We start from the raw sequence: 26,669 nt of genomic DNA, 5'->3' as shown, positions 1-26,669 counted from the left end.
TTGCTATTAGACCAAATGATGCCGTTCTAATATATACAGCATGCAGACATATTGATGACAAAAATGTGGTTTGTCATGGAAATGAGGCAAATGACATGCCCAAGAAATTCAATTTTGCGTCGCATTTAACACAGCATATACGAACTATTGTTGAAGATTTGGTTCGTGATGGTTTTAATGCTACGATGATCTGGGAAAAATTTATCTTTGATTTAAGGTATGGATCTGGTGAGCTTTTCACAGGGGCACCTCGAGATTCTTTCATGACAAGAAAGGATGTGTCAAACATGTACAATAATATCAAGAGGCTAGAGTATGTGAAGCATGAAAATGATCCAATGAGTGTGGATTGTTGGGTTAGTGAGTGCCGAGAGAGCTTTTTCTTCTACCAACAACAAGATGTTGTTAAAAACATTCCTTTCATTATAGGCATACAAACTAAGTGGATGCTTTCAATGATGGTGAGATACTCACACAACAACATGTTATCAATGGACTCCACTTTTAGCACTAACAAATATGGGGTAAACATATTTACCAAAACTTCATTTATTCTACTTTATTTCAATGTCGTCCTCTTATATGCTTATAATCTTGTTTTCTTATTGTAATGTAGTATCAACTGTACACCATAATGGCTTTTGATGATCATCACAATGGGATTCCAGTGGCATGGGTAATATCATCACGGAATTGTACTCCTGATATTTGTAAATGGATGTCGCAATTATTTGCAAATGGGAAAAAGGAAAACCCAGATTGGCATGTCCGAGCTGTCATCACAGATGATGCAGCAGCGGAAATCGAGGCATTAAGGTGAACCAGTTTTTTCTTTTTAGAATAGTTAAAAAGCAATAATGTTCAAGGATATTCTCTTATAATGTTATATTATTTCAGGACTTGCACAAACTGTACACTATTGTTGTGTGTATGGCATGTCCGTAGAGCCTGGTTGAAAAATGTTGGAACGAAAGTCAGGGGAAAGGAAAATAAAGTCCGTATCTTCCGTGCTTTGGGATTAATCATGCATTCGTGTGAAGATGATGCATCTGTGCAACATGAAATTCAAAGTTTCTTTGATGAATTCAAAGAAGAAACAGTGTTTCTGGATTATTTTGCAACCAACTGGTTAAACAACAACAAGCTATGTAAGTTTCCTAAGGTTGCATTTTATCAATTTATTTTGTAATTCACCATTTTCTATTGTTTTTTCGCATCTAATATATGTTTTTTTGCCAGATATGTGGGCAAAAGCATATAGGGACTTCCCACATTCCAACCAGGATACTAATAATGCTATCGAATCTTATCACCGGTATCTAAAGCAAAGGTACCTCTGTGAGAAGAATAATGCGTCCCATAGAAGGGTGGATTGGCTGTTGCACCTTTTATTAAAAAAGGTTGAGTTGTATTACATTCACATGCAACGTCTAAAAAACGCTGGTTTTGTCCGAGCTTCAAAAATTGAGCAACAAATAAATTTAAGTAAGTGCAAAGCAAAGAATATCCCAGATGAAGATTGTATGGCTGATGGAAACAGGGAAAGTGAGTATTTGGTTCGTAGCCAAACTACGGCAACTCGTGATACATGGTATCATGTCATATATAAAGGGCAGAACCTACACTTTTGTAATTGCAAATGGGCCCTAAATGGAAATATTTGCAAGCATATTCTAAAAGTTGAGATGGTAGTGACTAGCAAGGTTTCAAGTGGCAATGAATTGCCTAATGTCTATAGGTCTATTACAGAAAGACCTGGATACTTACTTGATTTAAATGAATCGTTTGCAATGAGCCCAGAAATTGAAATGAGCCTTCCGGCTTCTCCTTCCACTGATCCAACCATGGTAAGGCAAGATAGCGCCCTAACAATCGATGAGGAAATTGAACTTGTGATGTCATCAACTCATAAGATATTGAGGGGTTTATTACAAATAACACCCAAATCTTTGGAGCAGGCATATGCATTAAATGAATTGGTAAAAAATGTCAGCGAAGAGTACAATAATAAGAAATTTGATGTTCTAACTCCATCCAAGGTCACTACCAAGAGGCGACATAGTTTCTTGAGCCCAACAAAAAAAGGGGGGCAAAGTGTTCCTGCGTTGAAATCAAGAAAATGTGGACCACAGTTTCTAAAGGTTGGACGGTGTCGTGGAAGGAAAAGAAGCCTGAATGAACAATTGGAGATTTCTTCTACAAAAGAAATCAATTTGGACCACACATCTAGAAGGGTACAAGGATCTATTTTGCAAAATACAGGTATGGAAATATTAATTGATCTACCATTTAATGTGAAATTCAAAACTTTAAGATAAGGCTAAACTTATACTCTAGATGAAATTCTGGATTGAAAACTTTAAGGTAAGGCTAAACTTGTACTGTATGGATGAAATTCTGGATTGTCAACTTGAAAGTGAGGATAAGCATCTACTTAATAGATAAAATTTTGGTTTCACATAAACTTATGTGAATGATTAGTAGCCCCTTGTGCAGATTCTAGAACTGGCATACCAGATAAGAATGTTACCCTTGAAACTGCCATAAGGGATTTCTCAGGAAAATTGGAAGGATCTATTTGTGAGGAAAACAGGGAGGCAGAGATTTTCCAAAGCTTCACTTCCCATACCTGCCATTGTAAATTTAGAATTCAGTTCTTTGACAGTAATAGCTCAGTTCTTTGACAATACTACTATTAGCCCTTAATGATACTTGCATCCGCAATGGAGGAGGAAAAAGATATTGGTTATTGAATTAACCATAAATAGCAAATCATGACAAATAAAAAGAGATCATCTAAACTATAGATGATTTAAAATGGTTAGTTTAGTTGAGGATACTGGACTTTCCAACAGAGAATAAGCTTTACAAATATTTATATAGGACAAGGCTGTGTAAGCATTCTTGAATTATGAGACTAGTAACAGAAAAAGGAAAAATGGTTACTTCAAGTTAAACTAATATATGGATAACCACAATTACATACACAATATTAGCACGTACATATGCTTTTTCATCAGACAAGATTTAAATCTCAAACCTCCTTATATATAACACTTATTTTTATAACCATAATTAATTGAGTTACCCCTAAAACTATCAATTCCTTCACGATCCAAATTTTCACAATAGTTTGGAAACTCTGAACTGGACTATCATCTAGTCACTTTTGATTTAACTTATAGTGATTTTGGTTATGAGCACTTTTTGGATCACTATCTTTGAAATGATTTGAAAGATAGTTTGAAGGAGAGATGAAGTTGAACAATAAAAGTGCATCAATATCCTTATAAATTTCTATATACAAACTGTATGCTCTTTTCTATTTCACTGCAATAAATTAGAGGTTTCCATTAACTCTGAACTGGACTTTCATCTAGTCACTTTTGATTTAACTTATAGGTTTCCATTAACTCTGAACTGGACTTTTATCTAGTCACTTTTGATTTAACTTATAGCGATTTTGGTTATGAGCACTTTTTGGATTCCCCACCCTTTGGGGGTGAATCCTTTGTGTTTTAACTTTTTCCATCCCTAGAGAGTTGGGCACTCAAGGGGATGTCCCTGTTTGGAAGGAAATGTCTGTGGGGGCATATGTGTTATAAACTTATATTTCAGTACATGGCAAGCAGACCTGCAAACTAAAACCTAGATAGCTTTAAACGAAGAACTCATAAAACTACAGATATAGAAAGCTAGATTAACTACCAACGCAGGCATAACTGAAAAGTATGAACATTAAGGACCAGAAGAATTCCGCAGCACTTAAATGACATCTGTTTTCTTCTATTTACTGAAAGAAGAAAACTATACAAAGTACACACTCAAAAACTGAATTAATAAACCCCTCCAACCCTGCCTTTCTGTTGTAGATGAAGAAAAGGCTAGAATGTTACAAAATTAGCCCATCCCTGTGGGGCACCCAGATTTAGAAAACCCTAACATTGCTTAGATTAGAGCACCTTCTGGATGAGTAAATTTCTTAGAATAGTGCACTCATGAAAAGAGGATGAACACATGCAGCAAGCATTTCACTCCTCGGAAAAACTGTGCTGTACATGTCTATGGAAATCTCCTCTGACATGTGCTTTTGCGAAGTCTGGAAAAGCAAATCTAAAATAGAACATCAGTTTTACTTCTGGGGAGAACAAACTTCTAATTATGAACTGAAGCTAAGAAAAGCACTCTGCTAAATAAGGAGAACAGATAATTAGAAAAAAACACTGCAGGCATGCATTTGCCTCTGCTTGTCCTATGTAACTGTGCCTCCTCGTCACTGCTGCTGCTGTGCCCACATAGTCCTATTTGCGGCAGAGGAAGTGAGGACAGTGGTTCTGATGGAGCCGTGGAAATTTCAAGAATTGCTGCTCAATGCAAATTCAGAAATTTCACTTTAAACTTGAGGTTATTGAAATCTATTACCTGTAAGTTTTAGGGCTGAATCTGAATTTTTGGATCACTATCCTTGAAATGATTTGAAAGAAAGTTTGAAGGAGAGATGAAGCTGAACAGTAAAAGTGCATCAATATCCTTATAAATTTCTATATACAAACTGTATGCTCTTTTCTATTACACTGCAATAAATTAGAGGTTTCCATTAACATTTTTTAATAATAATAAGTTCTGGCTACTTAATGCGGATCATTCACAAGGCTGTGTAAGCATTCTTGAATTATGAGACTAGTAACAGAAAAAGGAAAAATGGTTACTTCAAGTTAAACTGATATATGGATAACCACAATTACATACACAATATTAGCAAGTGGATGTGCAACACCAGCTTGTAGACACATGAAGCTACTCCCCCAGGGACTTGTATAAATGATTATTTTTGGCCTCGACTGCTATATGATTTTTTTGGCCTGGACTGTTAGGAGTGAACATTCACCCTTGATTGTTTGTCCGAATCTACTAGAACTTAACATTTAGGCCCGCAAGTCACCAAACTAGTGCTCTGAGCATTGATCCCTGAGATTGTTTACTGTTATTTCATAAGATCACACTATTTACAATTGCTCAGATCCCTGAGATTGTTTACTCTGATTTCATAAGATCTACAGTACACTTTTTCCTTTTGGATAATGCTTGTATTTTGATTATTTATTTTTGGTTATAAATTTTGAGCTGATAAAGAGTATATATATATAATTGGCTCGTTTTGTTATATAAGGCCATGGCGGGTATGCGATTGCATAACAACGTGTTTTTTTCTTTTTTGTTACAGCTGAAGCTCCTCCTGGTGATTTGTTATTGCATGAGGAGATCAAGGATCAACAGACCTTGGCTCAATCTACAGTTGCAACAATTGCTCAATCTACAGGACTAGTATCTCTGTCTCAATCTAATGGGTTACCTGTTCCTCTATCTATGAGTTCACAGTCAGCCAACAATATAAATTTTCAAACGCCTTTGCAAGGAGTCAAACAGAGTGAGTTGAAATCAGCTTCATCAATTGCTAAATCCAGTGAGGTCAATCTGGCAGGTGCAAAATTTACCTCAGATGTATCCCAGTCAAAATTGCTTGAGATTGTCTCCAGAAGTAACCGACATATGCAATGGGCATCTGCCAAACCAACTGAACATGTGCAACCTGTTTCAAGTGTCCAGACGACAACTTCTGGCAGCACTGGTTTTGATAGAAGGTTGGATGGTAATTCCAATTGTGTGGCCAGGGAACCATATGGTGATACAAAACTATCAGGCATTTCTAGTAGTGTTCCTCAATTTATTCAACAGCAGGCACCCATGGACATGCCTCTGTATATTCGTTCACAGCTGAGCTGGATGCATCCTCAGAATCTTTCATCTCATGCCACTTCTCAGGGAGGTGTAAACTCGATGTTAGAATTGCCAAATTCAACCACACAGAGTCCTTTTAATTGCAGGCAGATACCAATGGGAGCTGATACATCCCAATCTCAAAAACAACTATGGAAGTCTTTACCTTCAAAACAGCCTTCTCAACAGACATCTGAATTTTCAAATTCGATTCCACCAGATTTGAATGTAGAAAAACAGTCTCCAAGGTCTCCAGTTAGGTAGTCTTCTGGAATGCTGGTTGATTCACAGCCTGATTTGGCCCTCCATCTTTGATTTATTGAGCATTTAAAAGGATGACAGGGAACATAATTATGTGTGAATCTCTTGGGACAATTTTGAATAACTTGAACTTCTTAGTGGTTGGTGAAATTTGTTGGCTAGTTAGGGCATTGAAACTGGTTTCCTTCTATTTGTATGTTTAACTATGCTTGTGGTTCCTTCGCAGGAAAACCAACTCGGTCTTTGTAATATCAAAAGCTCTGCATTTTTGCGACCATTGAAACAGTTCTGTTAATATTATTGGTTTTCAAAATTTACTTTGAAAAGTGGCATTGATTATTGTTATTTTGTTGAGCCTGAGATTTAAAAACAGAGGTCATGGTTTTTTATTACTCAGTTGTTAGGACTGCAATCTTAAGTTGGGAAGTTGTGTTATCTTAACAGACTTGCATTTAGTAAATAGAGTAGCATTGATCATCTTCTAGAAACTGAATTAAGACCATCTCATTCTGATTAAATGGTTACTGGCTTGCTTGTGCTAATTTCTCATTGCTGTGTATGCTCGGATTAGTTTTCAAAATTTACTTTGGAAAGTGGCATTGATTATTGTTCTTTTGTTGAGCCTGAGATTAAATAACCAAGGGAATGGTTTTTGATCTTTTACTGCTAAGAATTGTTATATGTAACCCTTCATTTTCATATTATGGATTACTTTATCTTGTTTTATGTAGATTTATTTTTTTGATATCAGTCTACTTTGCAATTAAAATACAACTATTAGCCTATTGATGGGCAAATGAATTTACATGTTAGCCAATTCAGACTTTCATTTCATGGGTGTATCTCTGTTTCTGATTTTTCTTAGTGTTTGCATTCTAATCTGGCATATACAACTTTGTACAAATCAAGTTTGCATTCTTAATCATCATGTTATTATGAGTACTGGATACAGAGAGTTCAAGAAATATCTCCCTCTGCAATATTAATGTCTCTGTTATTTATTTGTTCATGCTTATTATAGCAATTTGCTTTTGTATTCATGGTGATAGGAATGCGTATACTTCAACTAAATTACCGATTGTGATATGTGTGGAAGATCGTTTATATAGAGATAATTACATATATTAGCTGCTCGGGTGATAGGATTTTTTTTTGATGATGCTGCTCAGGAACAACCTCAATTCAGTGGAGCTGGTGGAATAATTTTCTTTAAGAGGTGCTTATTTTTTCAGTCTAAAGCCGGTCTAGAGAAAGAACTAACCATTAACAAATTTCAGAGTTCAATTAACAAATTTTCAAAGCTCGTGACCTTAAAGTTGACTCTCTTTCTTGCTGATGGAAAAATGTGTAAACAACATCCAAATTTATGTGATTCATAAATGGTAATAAACTAGATGAAGAGTGCATGCACTATGGAAAGACAAATGTTAAGATCGATTTTGAGGAAGTCTAGTTCATCACAAAACAATTTTACCATATTTTTTCAACATGTGTAACAGGAAAAGGATTGAGATGACAGATGGTCTTTCCAAAACTGTTAAAGATCCATTTTAAGTCGAGTTCATCACAACCAATCTCTTTTCAACATGAGTACAGGGAAAGGATTGAGAAAATAAGAAGTGTCCCATAACTGATTTAATCTTTTTTATAATTTCTTTAGGCAACAGAAAAAAATGTGTCCAATATAATAATAGACTTTGTAAAACAAATTTAAGCATAATCAATCTCCCCCCCAATGACATCCATTTATGTTTCCAGCTATCTAATTTATATTTAAACTTGTCAATTAACCATTCCCAATCCTTAATTTTGTATCCACACAGTTTCAAAATGAATCCCAAGTAGTTGAAACCATCATCTATATGAGTGGAAGATATCCCAAAAAGCTGCCTTATTTCCTCCAATACTGCTTCATCTTTACCATTATGTATTAATTTTGACTTTGTTTCATTCATTAACAGTCCGGAGGCATCCCCAAATATCTTAATGATTTTATGAAAGATGGACCATTCAGCAATAGAAATCTGTCCTCCAAATAAAATATCATCTACGAACATAAGATGTGTTACCTGTAGGTGATTGGAAACTCTGACCCCTCTGATGTGGCCTTTGTCCCATGAATCCTTCAATTTCCTGCTCAATGTGTCTATTAGCAGAAGGAATAGTAAGGGTGACAATGCATATCCCTGTCTCAACCCCTTATAGGCCGAGAAGAACTTAGAAGGTAAACCATTGATAACCACAACAAAATGTGTAGATTTAATACATCCCATGATCCATTTTGAGTTATGTCTACTCATACCCATTTTGATGAACATTAATAACAAAAATTATCAATCAATGAAGTCATAGGCTTCAACCAAATCCAAAGTAGACATGATTTATGATCTCTATATTTAATTGAATGGATCATCTCCTGTGCTATTCCAATGGTGTCTTGTATCTTCCTTCCTTCCATAAATTAAAATTGTTCTTGAGTAATAAAATTCGATAAAATCAATTTAACTCTTCTGGAAATCAATTTATATATCACTTTATAAACCCATTTACAAAGGGATATGGGCCTAAAATCAACAAAATTCTACAGATTGTTCTTCTTAGGAATCAATACAATAAACTTTCCATTTATGGCCCCCGAGATATATCCCATGTCATTATCTCTATATATGTAATTATCAGGAACAACCTCAATTCAGTGGAGCTGGTGGAATAATTTTCTTTAAGAGGTGCTTATTTTTTCAGTCTAAAGCCGGTATAGAGAAAGAACTAACCATTAACAAATTTCAGAGTTCAATTAACAAATTTTCAAAGCTCGTGACCTTAAAGTTGACTCTCTTTCTTGCTGATGGAAAAATGTGTAAACAACATCCAAATTTATGTGATTCATAAATGGTAATAAACCAGATGAAGAGTGCATGCACTATGGAAAGACAAATGTTAATATCGATTTTGAGGAAGTCTAGTTCATCACAAAACAATTTTACCATATTTTTTCAACATGTGTAACAGGAAAAGGATTGAGATGACAGATGGTCTTTCCAAAACTGTTAAAGATCCATTTTAAGTCGAGTTCATCACAACCAATCTCTTTTCAACATGAGTACAGGGAAAGGATTGAGATGGCAGATGGTCTTTCCATAACTACTTTCTGGTTGATTCCTGGTCGTTGGCACATTATTCAAGAGGAATGTGGTCTCTCAGTTGACTATTTTCATCCTTTTTTTCCTTTAAGTCGTCTGCTCTGCTCTATGTATGAAATGTATTCTTGCAGAAATTTATTCTAACGAAGTTGTGGATCATTAATGCTATTCCATGATAATGTGAGCATCCATGCACTGAGAGTGTAGCGTAATTATGCATGGAGGTTGATTAACCTACAAGAAATAAGAGGTCTAACATGAATGTTACTAAAGTTCAGTTGTGACGGTCGTCTCACCCAAATGTCGAAGAATGGTTATCATCAGACGACCAGAGGTTTGCAAACATGCTTGAACCTGGCTATAAAACAGTTGTCCTTAAAGAAACAAAAAGAGAATTAATACTTACATGTTCCAAGTCATCAACATTCTAAGTTTATATGTAGGTGTTAAGGATTCCAACTTCGTGTCAAGCAACAAGTTGAAGGAAATAAATATGTGGTGAGTGCATATAGTATGGAAAGCAAGGAAAAGAAAGGATACATTACCTAGAATTGCTTGTGTGTTTCAAACCCTACTCAACAAAAATGCTTCAAATGAAGGAAATCAGATTGCTTGTGCAGATAGTTGTGTTGTTTTATGGAGCAGCTGCAAGTATGTGGATGGAATTAACAGGTGTAGATAACAGGGTAACTATGAGCCTTTGGTACCCTCCAAGTATTAATAGGCAATCATGAATGATGCTTGAAGAAGATTGTGCATACATATTATTAAGCTGAGGAGTTATAATTCCATGTCCAATAGTAGTCTAGTCAAGTTTGAAAAATATTAAATGGACATAATTAAAACCAATCAAACATTCACATATTCATATGCACTGAAAGCAATGATCCACACATTTGCCAACTTGTGGATGGCCTTCAGAATCACCAGTAGGTTAAGAATAATTAGTTCACCTCAAATATAATGTACATAATTGGACACATGAATTCAATTATAACATGATTGGACATCCAAGGTGAATAATATTACAAAACCAAAAAAAAGTACATTAACGAGTACTTTACTGAAAGAACCACGGTATGAGAATCCCAATAAAAATGACAACCATGGTGTATACACATAGTCGAGACCTATATTGATGCTGATCAATGTTTGCCAATGGAATGAACGATGATCCTGAATCATCTCTAGCACCTGCATCTACACTTGAGATTGCTCCAACCATTAGATCAGAAGAGATTTTATGGATCTTCGCAACGTGCTTTATCGAAAAAGAATTAAATCGAGCACTCCAGATTTTTGCCTCTCTGTAGAGGGGCCTCAAATTGTCTGCGCGAACATTGTAGATGCCTTCCATGTGATTACAGATTAATTCTGAGTTTGTCAGCACTGTTATGTTATTCACCCCATTGTGTTTTGCCTCTTTTAAACCTGCAGCGAGTGTAATGTAGTATGCTTTGTTATTGGTTGTCTTTCCCGGCACATCCCATATTCTATAAATCACATGATTTTTTGCCCCATTATGAAGGACAATTTTTAAAGATGCTGGACCCGGATTGGGGCGACATGATACTTCAATGCATAGTGTCCACTTTTCCACCATTCCGTGGGCTTAGAAGCACTGCATAGTGACAACAACAAAATAGATTCATGTTAGAATACTTTAACATGACAAAATATCCTGATTGAAATTGATTATTTTTATGCTACCTCAGGTCTGAATGCACATCCTTGAAAAATAACAGAAAATACCATATCAGTGATAAGACTTAGAGGATGCACATCCTCAGCATCAGCAAGTGTCAGAGGATGAGTCCTCTACCACAATTTGGCTTGACAGCTCTTCAGGTTAATTTTGTTTGGTTTATCCTTCGGTAGATTAACTAAAAATTAGTTAATGGTTTGTTTGTGTTGTTGTAAAACTTTGAGAAAACCCATACGAAACAGAGAAGTAGAGCAACAGATCTCCCGCCCGAGAAAAACAAAGATCAAACAAAGATCTCACCCTTCAAAACTTCTAACAGAGATATCACCATTCAAGACTTCTGCAGTGGAGAGCCCTACTCATACCCACCTTTCAGACACCCTACTGGTTTGAAGTTTGAGGAGGTAGGAAGATGAGCAGCAACAGCATTAGCAATGAGCAATGTGAAGGCATAGTAATTGTGGGTGGTGGAATTGCAGGGCTTTCCACTGCAGTTGCCCTTCAGAGGTACTTAATTTCTTCTTCTGTTCATTTCCCTGCAACTTTGTATCCGTTTAGCTGGAATAGGTCAATGGCTAATTCAAACGGCCATGTTTCGCAGCAACATTACACATGGATTACAATGGTCACAGTCAGAATATATTGTGCTCAATGTTGCATTAAAACACCAACCCAAAAGACCTGTAGGTGCATTTATTTGTTCTAACATAAGTGTCCTGTTAGATCAAATGTAATTCAAGACAATTCAAACTGCCATTACAAAATGTAGGGAACCGAATTGTGATATTGTAACAGCAAAACCATCAAAAAATTACAACGCCAAAAAGAAGCTGCCTTGTCAACATACAAATGTTGAACCGACAACCCCACCAGGCTAGGAAAATTGGATGCAGCAATGCATATACTTAACAAACATTGCAACCAAACAACGAAGTAAATTGAAAATCTCTTTGGGTTTCTGAGATGGAAACCAAATGGATATGTATATAGTCAGTGCAAAAACAACATTTTTTCCAGAGATATTGAACCGAGATTTTACAACCATGAATTCACAATAAATAGAGAATCAAAATTTTACAGTCCTGGTTCAAGTGCACCTTGACTACCTACAGAAATCTAGTTTTACTATATTCGAGTGCACCTTGACTACCTATAGAAATCTAGGTGCACTCGAATCATTTTTCTGTAGGTAGTCAAGGATTTGCAGGAACCATATAAGAAATTCTGAAAACATGTCAAGGAAAATACAAGTTGTTGTTTTATAAGGGGGCGGATAAAATATTTGACGTTTCACCGGTCCTAGTTAAGCACAATAATGTTACTATATCTTATCCATTTTAGGTCATAGGTTTCTGGTCAAAGGATGTTTCCTACCTCTTATTTTATGATGGCTTGTAAATGTTGGTGCTATAAATTATTGGTTGTGATTACCCCTTGAACAATTCTACAATTATTATATGCTCTGTATGGAACAAAAATAGAGGATTATAACAATGACTACTGTTGGAAACTTTTTTCATGTAATGACAAGTATATATGGTTTACATTTTATGATGGTGAAGAAAGTGGATCCAAGTAGCCAGTACATATACTAAAATTCCCAAATGAAAACTGCAACAAAAGTCACATCTGTTCATGAATGGACAATGGTTATAGATAAGTTTGAAGATTGAGTGGACAATTCACTTCAACAATTTTATGAGATCTGTAACAATATGTAACTTGTCATTTTCTTCAGAATGAGAAGAAGATAAGTTGAATTAAACAAAGGTGAAGGAAACGTGTTTAGAAGTTGTAGCAAGTTGTTGAAGTTTCATTGAGGAAAGAATATACATATGAGCAAATGGTAGAGCAATTCCAGATTTGAAGAGTTTGGAAAATGGAAGTCAATGGCTTATACTACAATGATTTTTGCTACAGATCCATGTTGCCTAAGCTCACGATGATGAATGACATATTCAAAAGATGCAATTAGGATTTTTGGAATTGATCTCAACAAACGAATTCAGATTATTGAGCAAAACACCGATTATCTCCAGACCCATAAAAGCAGGGCTCCTCAGGATGACCATTTTAAAATGCCAGTTTGCAGATTTTAGGGAACAACTTCAAAAACTTCAATTTTACAGTCCTGGTGAATTCAGAATAGACAGAGAACAAAGTTTTTACAATAAGTGATGGCGGATTTCAGAGACCCATGATCCCCAGTGCCTCTGACGGACTCCTCTGTATCTTTGAGGCCTAGCCATTATGCAACCTTAGCCTTTGTATCCATTTAATCACGCCTTAAAATGGATCTTTAATAGTTTCAGTTTCAGTTTGGATGAACTCGACTTAAAATGGATCTTTAACAGTTTCAGTTTCTCATCTTATTATTTAGCCTAAGTATTCAGTATGAATGATTATGTTGCATAATATATTCAGTATGAATGACAAGGTAGCTTCTTTTTGGCAGATTGCAGAGAAATACCTGTGATCGGATGCAGCGGATGGTTGCAGCGGATGCGCATAGCAGTCGTAGAGCACGTTGCAGAGGACATGCGAAGCAGGATGCAGCGGTTGTTAGCAACGGATGCGCAGAGCAGGTTGCAGAATCAATTTTAATGAAATGGGCTCGAGGGAAGAGTTTCATTTGAAAATGGATCCCGTGCGCTGACGTGGATAGCGGGAACGGAGGGACGGAGCGGGCGGGCAATCGTTGGTGGGTCCCGGGTATGTCACCGGAGAATACAATGTCGCCCGCCGGAATGTTTATGTATGCCATCCATATCTTGCACCACATACATAGCTGGCCAGCGCATTAATGACACAATATATGGCTGGTTAGCCCTTGCCAGCAAACATACCCAAATTGGTGCGAAATGTATTTTTAAGTCTATCAAGTTCTGCCACTAGAACCTGGTGTTTTTTAGAAAACTAGTGTCTATTTGATCTGCTAGTCCCACTAAGATGGGTAGCTATCTTAGGAACAAACAATTCAAATTAAGTTTTGTTTTCCTTTATTTATGATAGATAAGGGAGAAGCAGAGAGGACCAACCTTATTCTTTCGCTTGGCACCTTGCTTTTTTCCTCTCTCCTTTGATAGAGCTCGCCACTCCTTTCTCACTTGTCCCGATTTAAAGAACACCTATAGAAGCAAAGAAGAAAAACACCATCAAAGTATAGAGATCTATAATACCATAAACAAAGCAGAATCAGAAGTACATTAACCATACAATTGCATTCACAAATTAAAGATTTAAAAGTACACAAGTATATGGAGGAAAACATCAAATATGTTTATTGATAGTAGAACTAGAAGAGAGGATTACAACCTAGTTGTCTGATCGAGCATCATCCTCCCATCATGAAAGCCCTCTTCACCTCATGGAAAGCAAGATCACCCAACAATACAATGTCTCAAAGACAAACAAACAACACTTCCTTACCAATTACAAAATTCCCTCCTCTGGATCTTGGGATGAGGGATCCATTTATAAATATTTTTAGAGGGGTGAGTTAGCTTCTGGGTTTTTTATTAGTGTCATTTCAATGATAGTTCTTGGTTCCAGTTGGATATTTCATGATATATTACTCATCCCTGGGTGAATTCAGAGAGGCAAGTGTCATATGAGAATTTTATAGAAGATTCTCTGGGTTTCCACTTAGCAAACTATCTCTACCATTTGTCTACTCTCACCCATTGCACCCTACAGAAGGAATTTTCAGTATGCATCGCACCTCCCATGTGTAGGAGGTGATATGCATCACACCTTGACCAAGGAGGAGTCTGTAGGGTCCCGTTTTTTCCAGTTCTAATTGTTTTTTCAGGCGGAGCTTCTGGGTAATGATGTAATCAGTTGACCATGATCCTTTAGGGTGTGAAATAAAAATTTTAGGGGATTAAGAGCCCTTGGTTTATTGACATATGTGATTGGGGTTGAAGTGCCCAGATATGTCTATAATAGTTTCCCCCTAAAGCATGAGCTCATAAATATTCTAATATCGAGTGAAATGCTTTATCATGAGGATCCGAGGATTTTTGAACTATAAGGTGACATGTATAAAATTCAATACAATACATTATCTTCATATAACTTTCATGATCTAGCTGAGGCGGGAATTCCAATACTTAGCTTTATAAATTCATTTTCATGTACATAGGACAGATAATCATTTGCTGTTGTAGACTAGTGACCCCTGTTGAGCCATCATCCCTTAGATTCGATGATCATTTGTGCAACTATGGAGTGTATTTGATGTCTTTATTTTCCTGAATATATTATATCCTAGATGGATGAAACTAGATCTAGGTCTTCAAACTCATTCAATCTTCACCCGATGTACAAGTCGATCCATGTGAAAGATGTCCTAAAGTCGAACATGGAAAGACATCACCTGATTACCAGCCAATGATGTAAGCTGTTAACAGGCGCGAGAGGAATCACCGATAATGATAATGACACTCGAGATATTGAAGTACAATTCACATGGTGTGGATATAGGATCTGATGTCAAACACCACGCAAAATCTTTCGGTCGAAGGCCATTGATGTAAACTTGTCACCGGAAGTGAGAAACTTGCCATTGAGGCATGCAAGATTAAAAGTACTAAAAGGGTTGTTCCTAAGTGAACTTCTTGGATAATGAGTTGACGTCGACAAGAAGTGACCCATCATAGGAGGGCCTTAATGAATCCCACATCTAAGACACGAAATGGAGCAAATGATTTTCTGGAGGTGAAAACAATCTGATGATACAATGTTCAGAAATGATGGTCATGAAAAATGGAGAGTGAAGGTATTGTAGTGGATGAGGCATTAGCTAGCTTGGTGAATTCTCTGAGTGACCTCTCTTGAACATATCGGTGACACTGAGATGGATCAGTAGCATTAACCCCATGGATGGTACAGAGGACCAATGGCATTGGTGAATGGAATAACCCAACCTGACTTAATCATGGTGATGGAGTGAAAGTGTCATGTTCAACAGTGACCTGCTACCAATGAAGTTCTTCAAGTTTTCTTCCCTTTTTCCACAATCATTGCTGACTACTACCTCTTTAGTTTTGTCAAGCTTGAGGATAACATATTCTTGTTCTACAATTTGCCCTTCGGGCAAACCTGTCACTATGTTTTAGCAAGCCTAGAGACAATAAAACTTGCTCTTGTCCGGAAGGACAAGTTTGTCGCTATTTTTTAATGAGTTTAATGACAAAGATAACTCGGTCCTTTTCATGTTTAGAGAGTTTGAAAAGAGATGGAAAGGAAACTCCAGTAGTCCTTTTTCGTGGCATAATCCCTTAAGTCCAAAAAAGTATAAAATAATATGAAAGGGATGAATTTTTATAGTTTTAGCGAGTTGATCAAGATAGGCGCTCGATCGTTTTGTGTAATGATCCCTCAAGTCAAAAAAGATTAAAATGTAGAGGAGGGATGGCACTTCCCTTTACTTTAACGAGCTAGAAAGGCCCGTAGCTCAGAAATCTTTTCATATTTTACGAGTCTAAAAAGAACTTAAAAGAGACTTGTTTTTGAGGAATGAGTGATGTTTTCAGGTAGCAATTGGTTCCAGGTAAGCTTGGAACTTCTCAAACACAGCAGTGTAATGAGGGCGGATAATAGAATCACTCATCATAGCTATTCATCAAAAGGGTAAACAATCAAGTGGAGGTGTATGATCGGCTAAAAGAGTGGAGGTGACGGTAAGAACATGACCAAGGCTCAAAAGGCTGATAGCAATGTGATCACAAAGGTTATTTACCGAGGGTGGATTCATTTTTTAATGAGATTAAATATTTGGAAGCTATGCTCAGTGGTGGGTTTATTTTTTAACAAGCTTGAACCCTGTGGTAACACTGCTTGTTCCAGTCGTCTTTGAAAGATGTCCCTTATTAGTACGTTCATTTTTTAGTGAGCTTGCCCCATGCAAAAATTTTCTCATTGCATTTTGTATGCAGGCTAGAAATGACCAAATACAGAACTAACTACACTAAGAGTTAATGAACTACTAAGGTTAGGTAGGATAATTTAGAAAAAAATGTTTCCTTTGCTTTTCCAGGGCCATCGAAAAAGGTGAATGGTGGATCAGACCAATCACCTAACCTAAGCAGTTGAACTAAAAGTTAGGCTAAAATACTATGATGTTAGAGTTATGTTGGTGGCTTTTCACTTGCATAAAAACTGTTTGCATGCCCATAGGTGTTAAGAAAACTAGAATTCCTAGTTCCCTTATGGAATTTCCTTCATTTAAGCAAGATCATTTCCTCTGCAGAGCAGAAAAAACACTTCCTCAGCTCTGTCCATCGAAATAGACAAAGGTGAATGGTGTGAGCTTCCAATCACATAACGTGAAAAGAGATCTTTCTCCAGACCAATCGCATATCATACACAAAAATGGTGTTTTAGATTGGTCATATAACCTACCATGAAATCTATTTTTTCATCTGGGTTCACCTACTGAATCAAACCAGGGTGCATGCCCCATAAGCTTTGTCACATTCACTGAATCACTTGCGGTAATTAGGTGGATGGAACAGAGGTTGAAGAGACAGTCCTTGTGTAAAGAGACTATTTGTGGATGGTGTTTGACTCGTAGCCATGTCTGAAGCAGGAAAAAAAAGTTTGTCAACAAGCTGTACCATTCTGCCTTCATACAGGAAACACATCACCTGAAAGAGTGAGGAAACAATATCTCCCATGTTGTAAACGTAGTCACACCCAAGGGGTAGATTGTAATCTAGTGGCCCCTGGTCTACCATTACGTTCAAGTGAATAGTTTTCCTTCTCAAAGCTATAGGAAAATTTGGAAGCATCCCTAATGGTTGACAGGTTCCTTTGTTGAAGCCCGACAAATTTCAATTCTCAGGCAGAAGTGATGGTGAACCAAGCACTTTCCAAGCATTGATGAAAGGATACTCATGGAAGCCCCTTCATCTATGAGAGTGCCAGACATGGTCATTCTATAAAATTTTACTATGATTCAAAATGGTACATTAGATGGAAGGTGGGGTCCCGCTAGTAGATTCCAATCGAAGGAAACGACTAGATTGCTTGGAGGTGGGACCGAATAAATGGTTGGATGAATCTCTTGAAATGGGGAACTTCCTTCCTGTGGTAAAGGAACAGGTAGATTGTCCCCATGTTCATCAGACTCTTTGTTAACAAAAAGAGTGTGAATGGTGTCATTCTCATTCTCTTTGCAGACTGTATCATTTTAAGGTGGACCTTCTGAAGGAAATACTGGGTCAACTGTCATCTTAACCTGTTGAATTTGGTCCGGTGTGGACTCAGAGGGTTTATCTTCAATGATAAGAATTTCAGCTGACAACAGAGGTATGTCAGTCGGATTTTCAACTAGCGATGGACTTGGAAGGAGTTTCTTGAATCTAGGAGGAATTCGCCACGGTGAATCAAGACAGTTATCGAAGACACTTTTAACTTCCTCCAAAAAAGGACAACAATGGAGGGTATGATCACCTTCACATAACCTACAAGGAAATCTAGACCTTCCTTTTTGTCCATTGACTTCACTTCCACTAGTCAACGGTGAGTTCTCGACATTATCGACAGAGGTTGATGACATCAGATGGTGCAAGCGCAGATACTAGTCTCTCAAGATCTGCATAATGCAAGGAAAATATCGATGAAAGTGGTTTCCTTTGCAGATTATCCATGGAGATTTTGGTTTGGAAGGTGCGGTGTGCAAATTTTCATTGGACGGTGCATGGTTGCCCCCTTGCTTCACTGGCTTCTTCTTCTTCTTCTCCTTCCCTTTCTTCTTATTCTCAGTTACTTGGTTTTTAGTATCACTAGTTTCACCAAGAGAAGAGGAAGTAGGAGAGGGAGAAAAAAATGAAGTAGAAGGTGGGGGAGCAATTCCAGTATCATCTAGCTGTTGATTTGATTACTGAGGAATTACGGTGTTTTGAATGACAGAGGTTGAGTATAACCATACCGGCATGCCAATTATGATTCCTGGAAGGGACAATGTAGCCATGTATGGAGCACCAATATCTCCCCAAGAAGAAAAATGACTAGGATTTCCCCCAAGGGGAAATCCTTGATTGGTGGACTCTGTTACCTCAACTTAAGATCAACGAGGGAATAGGGATGTTATTCCTAGTTAAATAAATTTTATGACGCTTTGACACAACTTTGCTTTTTCAATTTTTAAGAGTCAAGAAAAAGCTAAAGGTGACTCTAGTCGCCTTCAATTTTTAATGAGCCTGAAGTGACAAGTGCTCAGATGGACCTTTTCTTTTAAGGAGTCAGAAAGGAATGAAAGTGACTACTTTGGAAATCTAGACAGAGGGATTACCAAAACAATCGCAAAACTGCAATATACACCATGGCGGTAAATTAAAGAGAAATTACCAAGGACTTTACATATGGTAGTTAATCTTCCCGAATGTTGTGTTTAGTGCATTGCAATCGATAGGGCGGCAGACACGTCTTCCTAAGGATAAAGGATATCATCCTATTATGGTCTCCCAATATATACTCGATTATATGGGGGGCATAAGTCCGTACTGGCACTTGTCGTATCAAAGAGGAGGAATCACCCAACCTTCAATGAAAACGATAGTTACCAGGCTTTACGACACCACAATACATCTCTATCCTAGACTTCTAGGTGTTGTGCATTAGGTTCCAAAGCATTTTTATGTTCATTAAGGTTTATTTTATAGTTGATATTTTTAAGAAGTTTTCCTTTCAAGGTTCACCACGTGATGTAGATGTAAAATTCCTAAATATGCAATCTAAGATGATAAACGGTCATTTGTTTTCTTTTACAAATGAAAATCCTAGCTACTAAGGAAAGAAGAGTACGATTCTTTCAACAGAGAGGAGAGAGCACCTTTCCTAAACCTTTTCCGCATGCAGTCTAAATGAAAATTCCCATGCATGTATTTGTTTTTCCATTTCTTTAATGTGAGAATGACAAAAATAAAACTAAGTACAGATCTGAACTATTTTTCTTCGAAGTGACACTTCAGCAATTTCTTTTCAAAATGAAAGGAAGACTAAGAGGACACTTTCAATTTCGAATGAAAATTTCTTTTGACACTTCAAATACTAACAATTCAAATCAAATACAATGGAAAAAGTACAATCGACTATCTAGAAGAGGAATACTTTACGACACTCTTCTTTTTGATTCACAATGACAGTTACGACACTTTTCAATCAAAATACGACAATTCTATTAAGCTACTATTTGAAAAGGACGAGTGTAAATGATGAAAAATACATAAAAAAATTCACAATTCTTGATCAATGGAGGCCGAATAATGTAAATGAAGAAGGCTTCAACAATGATATACTGATCATAGGAAGAAAAAATATTGAATAGAGCTGAAAATAATGAAGAAAAAACCAAATTCGAGAGAGGGAAATAGTCTCATTCAATCATCAGACCTGTCCTTAAGGGAAACAGGGATTCATCATACCTGCAACACATGGGAGGTGTGATGAAACCAGACTAACAGTTAGAGACAGTGTGATGGACCAAGGAACGAAACTGAGCTTGGTTCTTACCCACAATTTGCAGCTAAGTGTTATAGACATTTTTGTGCCTAACAACATGGAGCATGAAATGTCAATAATCTGAGGGATCCAAAGTCCCTAAACATGTTGTTCTCACCCCTAGAGGAACAAGGTCAGCAAACCACAGCCCTGAAAATCAGTTCTCCACCTGAAAACACTCAAAAACAAGCTGTTTCTGGATCATGTCAGCTGCTCCCCTGAGCATCTACGCTGAATTTCAACTGCTCCACTCTGTACCTGCGCTGAATGTCAAAACTAATGAAGGCTACCTGCGCTGGGCGAGATTGGCCAAGTGGCACAGTCATTCTGCAAGGTGTCAACTGCCCAGGAAGCTTCCAAACTGACACTTGGGTCAAGGAATTCGCCTTGTGATGAGTAAGAGGGTCTTGATCTCCAAGTGGAAGCAAGAATCTCCAAGTGGACTCAAGAACTGAAGATTAACTGAAGTGGGAGAGGACACTAGTCAGCTTCATGCCAATCTCAAGATGACTCACCCTTTTATGAGTATTTGATTTCTACTATTTGCTAATTTCATTCCTCAAAGTATTTGAATTACTGTCTATGATTCTGGTTATTCATAAATTCGTTTTGTTAAACCTTTTGGGAGTATTGCAATAACGTTTTCTACCTGTATTTTATTAGTAAAGTTTATTCAAGTTGAGTAAATTATTTATTCAGTACAGTCTTAGTATCTTATTTCAATTTTCTTAAGCTAAGAGATCTGCCATAATCAAAGGCCTTCCCTTTTGAGGAGCCCTGCTTTTATGGGCCTGGAGATAATCGGTGTTTTGCTCAATAATCTGAATTCGTTTGTTGAGATCAATTCCAAAAATCCTAATTGCATCTTTTGAATATGTCATTCATCATCGTGAGCTTAGGCAACATGGATCTGTAGCAAAAATCAGAGTAGTATAAGCCATTGACTTCCATTTTCCAAACTCTTCAAATCTAGAATTGCTCTACTATTTGCTCATATGTATATTCTTTCCTCAATGAAACTTCAACAACTTGCTACAACTTCTAAACATGTTTCCTTCACCTTTGTTTAATTCAACTTATCTTCTTCTCATTCTGAAGAAAATGACAAGTTACATATTGTTACAGATCTCATAAAATTGTTGAAGTGAATTGTCCACTCAATCTTCAAACTTATCTATAACCATTGTCCATTCATGAACAGATGTGACTTTTGTTTCAGTTTTCATTTGGGAATTTTAGTATATGTATTGGCTACTTGGATCCACTTTCTTCACCATCATAAAATGTAAACCATATATACTTGTCATTACATGAAAATTTTTTCCAACAGTAGTCATTGTTATAATCCTCTATTTTTGTTCCAGACAGAGCATATAATAATTGTAGAATTGTTCAAGGGGTAATCACAACCAATAATTTATAGCACCAGCATTTACAAGCCATCATAAAATAAGAGGTAGGAAACATCCTTTGACCAGAAACCTATGACCTAAAATGGATAAGATATAGTAACATTATTGTGCTTAACTAGGACCGGTGAAACGTCAAATATTTTATCCGCCCCCTTATAAAACAACAACTTGTATTTTCCTTGACATGTTTTCAGAATTTCTTATATGGTTCCTGCAAATCCTTGACTACTTACAGAAAAATGATTTGAGTGCACCTAGATTTCTGTAGGTAGTCAAGGTGCACTCGAATATAGTAAAACTAGATTTCTGTAGGTAGTCAAGGTGCACTTGAACCAGGACTGTAAAATTTTGATTCTCTATTTATTGTGAATTCATGGTTGTAAAATCTCGGTTCAATATCTCTGGAAAAAATGTTGTTTTTGCACTGACTATATACATATCCATTTGGTTTCCATCTCAGAAACCCAAAGAGATTTTCAATTTACTTCGTTGTTTGGTTGCAATGTTTGTTAAGTATATGCATTGCTGCATCCAATTTTCCTAACCTGGTGGGGTTGTCGGTTCAACATTTGTATGTTGACAAGGCAGCTTCTTTTTGGCGTTGTAATTTTTTGATGGTTTTGCTGTTACAATATCACAATTCGGTTCCCTACATTTTGAAATGGCAGTTTGAATTGTCTTGAATTACATTTGATCTAACAGGACACTTCTGTTAGAACAAATAAATGCACCTACAGGTCTTTCGGGTTGGTGTTTTAATGCAAAATTGAGCACAATATATTCTGACTGTGACCATTGTAATCCATGTGTAATATTGCTGCGAAACATGGCCGTTTGAATTAGCCATTGACCTATTCCAGCTAAACGGATACAAAGTTGCAGGGAAATGAACAGAAGAAGAAATTAAGTACCTCTGAAGGGCAACTGCAGTGGAAAGCCCTGCAATTCCACCACCCACAATTACTATGCCTTCACATTGCTCATTGCTAATGCTGTTGCTGCTCATCTTCCTACCTCCTCAAACTTCAAACCAGTAGGGTGTCATTGTTATAATCCTCTATTTTTTTTCCAGACAGAGCATATAATAATTGTAGAATTGTTCAAGGGGTAATCACAACCAATAATTTATAGCACCAGCATTTACAAGCCATAATAAAATAAGAGGTAGGAAACATCCTTTGACCAGAAACCTATGACCTAAAATGGATAAGATATAGTAACATTATTGTGCTTAACTAGGACCGGTGAAACGTCAAATATTTTATCCGCCCCCTTATAAAACAACAACTTGTATTTTCCTTGACATGTTTTCAGAATTTCTTATATGGTTCCTGCAAATCCTGCAACTCCTCTGCTCTTTGAGCTCCTTGTTCTGTTTGAAGACATCAGACATATTGTTAACATTGTAATTGTTATGATTATCCCCATAATGGGAAGAAGCTGCATCGTCAACTTCACTATCGCCACAGCCCTCCATGCTCTATTCTCTACTCTGGGCAACAGCCTGCTGCAGATTGGTTCTGAGAGCATTAACCATTGCTTCATTATACTTGGCCCTATTATGCCATGATTGAGCTTCAAGGGCCACCTGTTTTACCTTCTCCATCAGTTCTTTATTCTTCCTATTCACATTCTCAATTTCCATGTCCTTCTCCCTCAGCCTGTGCCCCAGTCCTTCCTCTATGGCACCAAGGTACGATGCCAGGTGTCTTTGCTTCATCTCCTTGAGACCCTGTGCCAAGTGCTCTTCCTGTAGACATTATAAAAGGATGAGTATCCTATTAATATCCACTTCATACTCATCTATGAAAAGATTCACTTCAGTAATGGTTCCAAGGAATTCAGACATAGTTGAAACAACAAACCTGAAGTCTCAAGTAGTGTTCAAACTCATTCTTCTGGCGCTCCAATTCTGTTGCCAAATCTTCATTCAGAACACCCAAAAAAGAAAGGTTGCCAAGGCTCTTAGATGTCACAGAGGAGTTGGGCTCTTCATCATCATATGCCAATCTCAATCCAGTGGACACCGGTGTTGGGTTAGGCAGGGTCTGCGTTTGGAGAAAATTATTGCCAGGTATTAGGGTTGCTTCTGTTTCTCTCATCCTCTTCTTGGGATTTTGGTAAAGGCTGGGTGCAGGGTCATTGGAAGTAACAGGAACTGCATAGACAAAATCATAACAAACATCACCAACTTCAATTCAAAAACAAGGGTTCTGCATTAAGCCCAAGAATTCAAGAACCCATTCACTGAATCCCAACTGAATTGTATAACAGTTTTTTCTTTGCAACAGATTTTGCATGTTATTATGTTTCTTTCAGCAATGTATTGATTATACCAAGATGAAGCATTTGAAAGTCTATAATACTGTTTTGTGCATGGGTAGGAAATATTGAAGGGGAGATAGGGATTTGAAGAATGAGGAAGTGGGAATTGATCAATGAGTTGGAGGTTGAGGACCCAGAAGGGATGATAGAGTTTTCAGCGGAAGATTTGACATGGACAGAAGTAGTAGGGGACCAAGTCGGAATTATTCCATATTGTCGACTTGAGGATTTTATAAGGGGATAGCAAATGAGGGAACCCACACCTACTCAATTTGTTGCTAAAATTCGAAAAATTAAAGATGTGAAGGATATCAAGAGGACAAATTATTCAACATATCTAGAATATGTTGTGTGAGTCTCTCTCTTTCGCTCTCTCTATTTATATATATATATATATATAAAATTTTGATTTTAAGTTCACTATGTCAAACATGCATAAATATTTTATTTAATTTTTGGTGAATTGCTGATCGCAGATATAGGTGTGCCTATGGTCCAAATCGTGTACAATCCAGCAATGTGGCTGAACCTGGATCCACAACTAAGAAACGTCTTCCACGTCACAGCATCAAAGTTGGTTGTCAGTGTCACTTTATTATGCGACGACTTGCTATTAGACCAAATGATGCCGTTCTAATATATACAGCATGCAGACATATTGATGACAAAAATGTGGTTTGTCATGGAAATGAGGCAAATGACATGCCCAAGAAATTCAATTTTGCGCCGCATTTAACACAGCATATACGAACTATTGTTGAAGATTTGGTTCGTGATGGTTTTAATGCTACGATGATCTGGGAAAAATTTATCTTTGATTTAAGGTATGGATCTGGTGAGCTTTTCACAGGGGCACCTCGAGATTCTTTCATGACAAGAAAGGATGTGTCAAACATGTACAATAATATCAAGAGGCTAGAGTATGTGAAGCATGAAAATGATCCAATGAGTGTGGATTGTTGGGTTAGTGAGTGCCCAGAGAGCTTTTTCTTCTACCAACAACAAGATGTTGTTAAAAACATTCCTTTCATTATAGGCATACAAACTAAGTGGATGCTTTCAATGATGGTGAGATACTCACACAACAACATGTTATCAATGGACTCCACTTTTAGCACTAACAAATATGGGGTAAACATATTTACCAAAACTTCATTTATTCTACTTTATTTCAATGTCGTCCTCTTATATGCTTATAATCTTGTTTTCTTATTGTAATGTAGTATCAACTGTACACCATAATGGCTTTTGATGATCATCACAATGGGATTCCAGTGGCATGGGTAATATCATCACGGAATTGTACTCCTGATATTTGTAAATGGATGTCGCAATTATTTGCAAATGGGAAAAAGGAAAACCCAGATTGGCATGTCCGAGCTGTCATCACAGATGATGCAGCAGCGGAAATCGAGGCATTAAGGTGAACCAGTTTTTTCTTTTTAGAATAGTTAAAAAGCAATAATGTTCAAGGATATTCTCTTATAATGTTATATTATTTCAGGACTTGCACAAACTGTACACTATTGTTGTGTGTATGGCATGTCCGTAGAGCCTGGTTGAAAAATGTTGGAACGAAAGTCAGGGGAAAGGAAAATAAAGTCCGTATCTTCCGTGCTTTGGGATTAATCATGCATTCGTGTGAAGATGATGCATCTGTGCAACATGAAATTCAAAGTTTCTTTGATGAATTCAAAGAAGAAACAATGTTTCTGGATTATTTTGCAACCAACTGGTTAAACAACAACAAGCTATGTAAGTTTCCTAAGGTTGCATTTTATCAATTTATTTTGTAATTCACCATTTTCTATTGTTTTTTCGCATCTAATATATGTTTTTTTTCCAGATATGTGGGCAAAACCATATAGGGACTTCCCACATTCCAACCAGGATACTAATAATGCTATCGAATCTTATCACCGGTATCTAAAGCAAAGGTACCTCTGTGAGAAGAATAATGCGTCCCATAGAAGGGTGGATTGGCTGTTGCACCTTTTATTAAAAAAGGTTGAGTTGTATTACATTCACATGCAACGTCTAAAAAACGCTGGTTTTGTCCGAGCTTCAAAAATTGAGCAACAAATAAATTTAAGTAAGTGCAACGCAAAGAATATCCCAGATGAAGATTGTATGGCTGATGGAAATAGGGAAAGTGAGTATTTGGTTCGTAGCCAAACTACGGCAACTCGTGATACATGGTATCATGTCATATATAAAGGGCAGAACCTACACTTTTGTAATTGCAAATGGGCCCTAAATGGAAATATTTGCAAGCATATTCTAAAAGTTGAGATGGTAGTGACTAGCAAGGTTTCAAGTGGCAATGAATTGCCTAATGTCTATAGGTCTATTACAGAAAGACCTGGATACTTACTTGATTTAAATGAATCGTTTGCAATGAGCCCAGAAATTGAAATGAGCCTTCCGGCTTCTCCTTCCACTGATCCAACCATGGTAAGGCAAGATAGCGCCCTAACAATCGATGAGGAAATTGAACTTGTGATGTCATCAACTCATAAGATATTGAGGGGTTTATTACAA

At 37.0% G+C, this 26,669-nt stretch overlaps 1 pseudogene; it reads right to left on the bottom strand.

Moving 5' to 3' along the window:
• Positions 1–23,005: 23,005 nt before the first annotated feature.
• On the bottom strand, positions 23,006–24,236 carry LOC149164453 (E3 ubiquitin-protein ligase BOI-like; annotated as a pseudogene).
• Between the last annotated feature and the right edge of the window lie 2,433 nt (positions 24,237–26,669).

The sequence above is a fragment of the Pinus tabuliformis genome, chromosome 5_1 (genome assembly GCF_031772625.1).
Source record: "Pinus tabuliformis cultivar Carrire ecotype Pingquan chromosome 5_1, CPIR1, whole genome shotgun sequence".
Classification (NCBI taxonomy): Eukaryota; Viridiplantae; Streptophyta; class Pinopsida; order Pinales; family Pinaceae; genus Pinus; species Pinus tabuliformis.
This window is presented reverse-complemented; position numbering and strand designations above follow the sequence as displayed.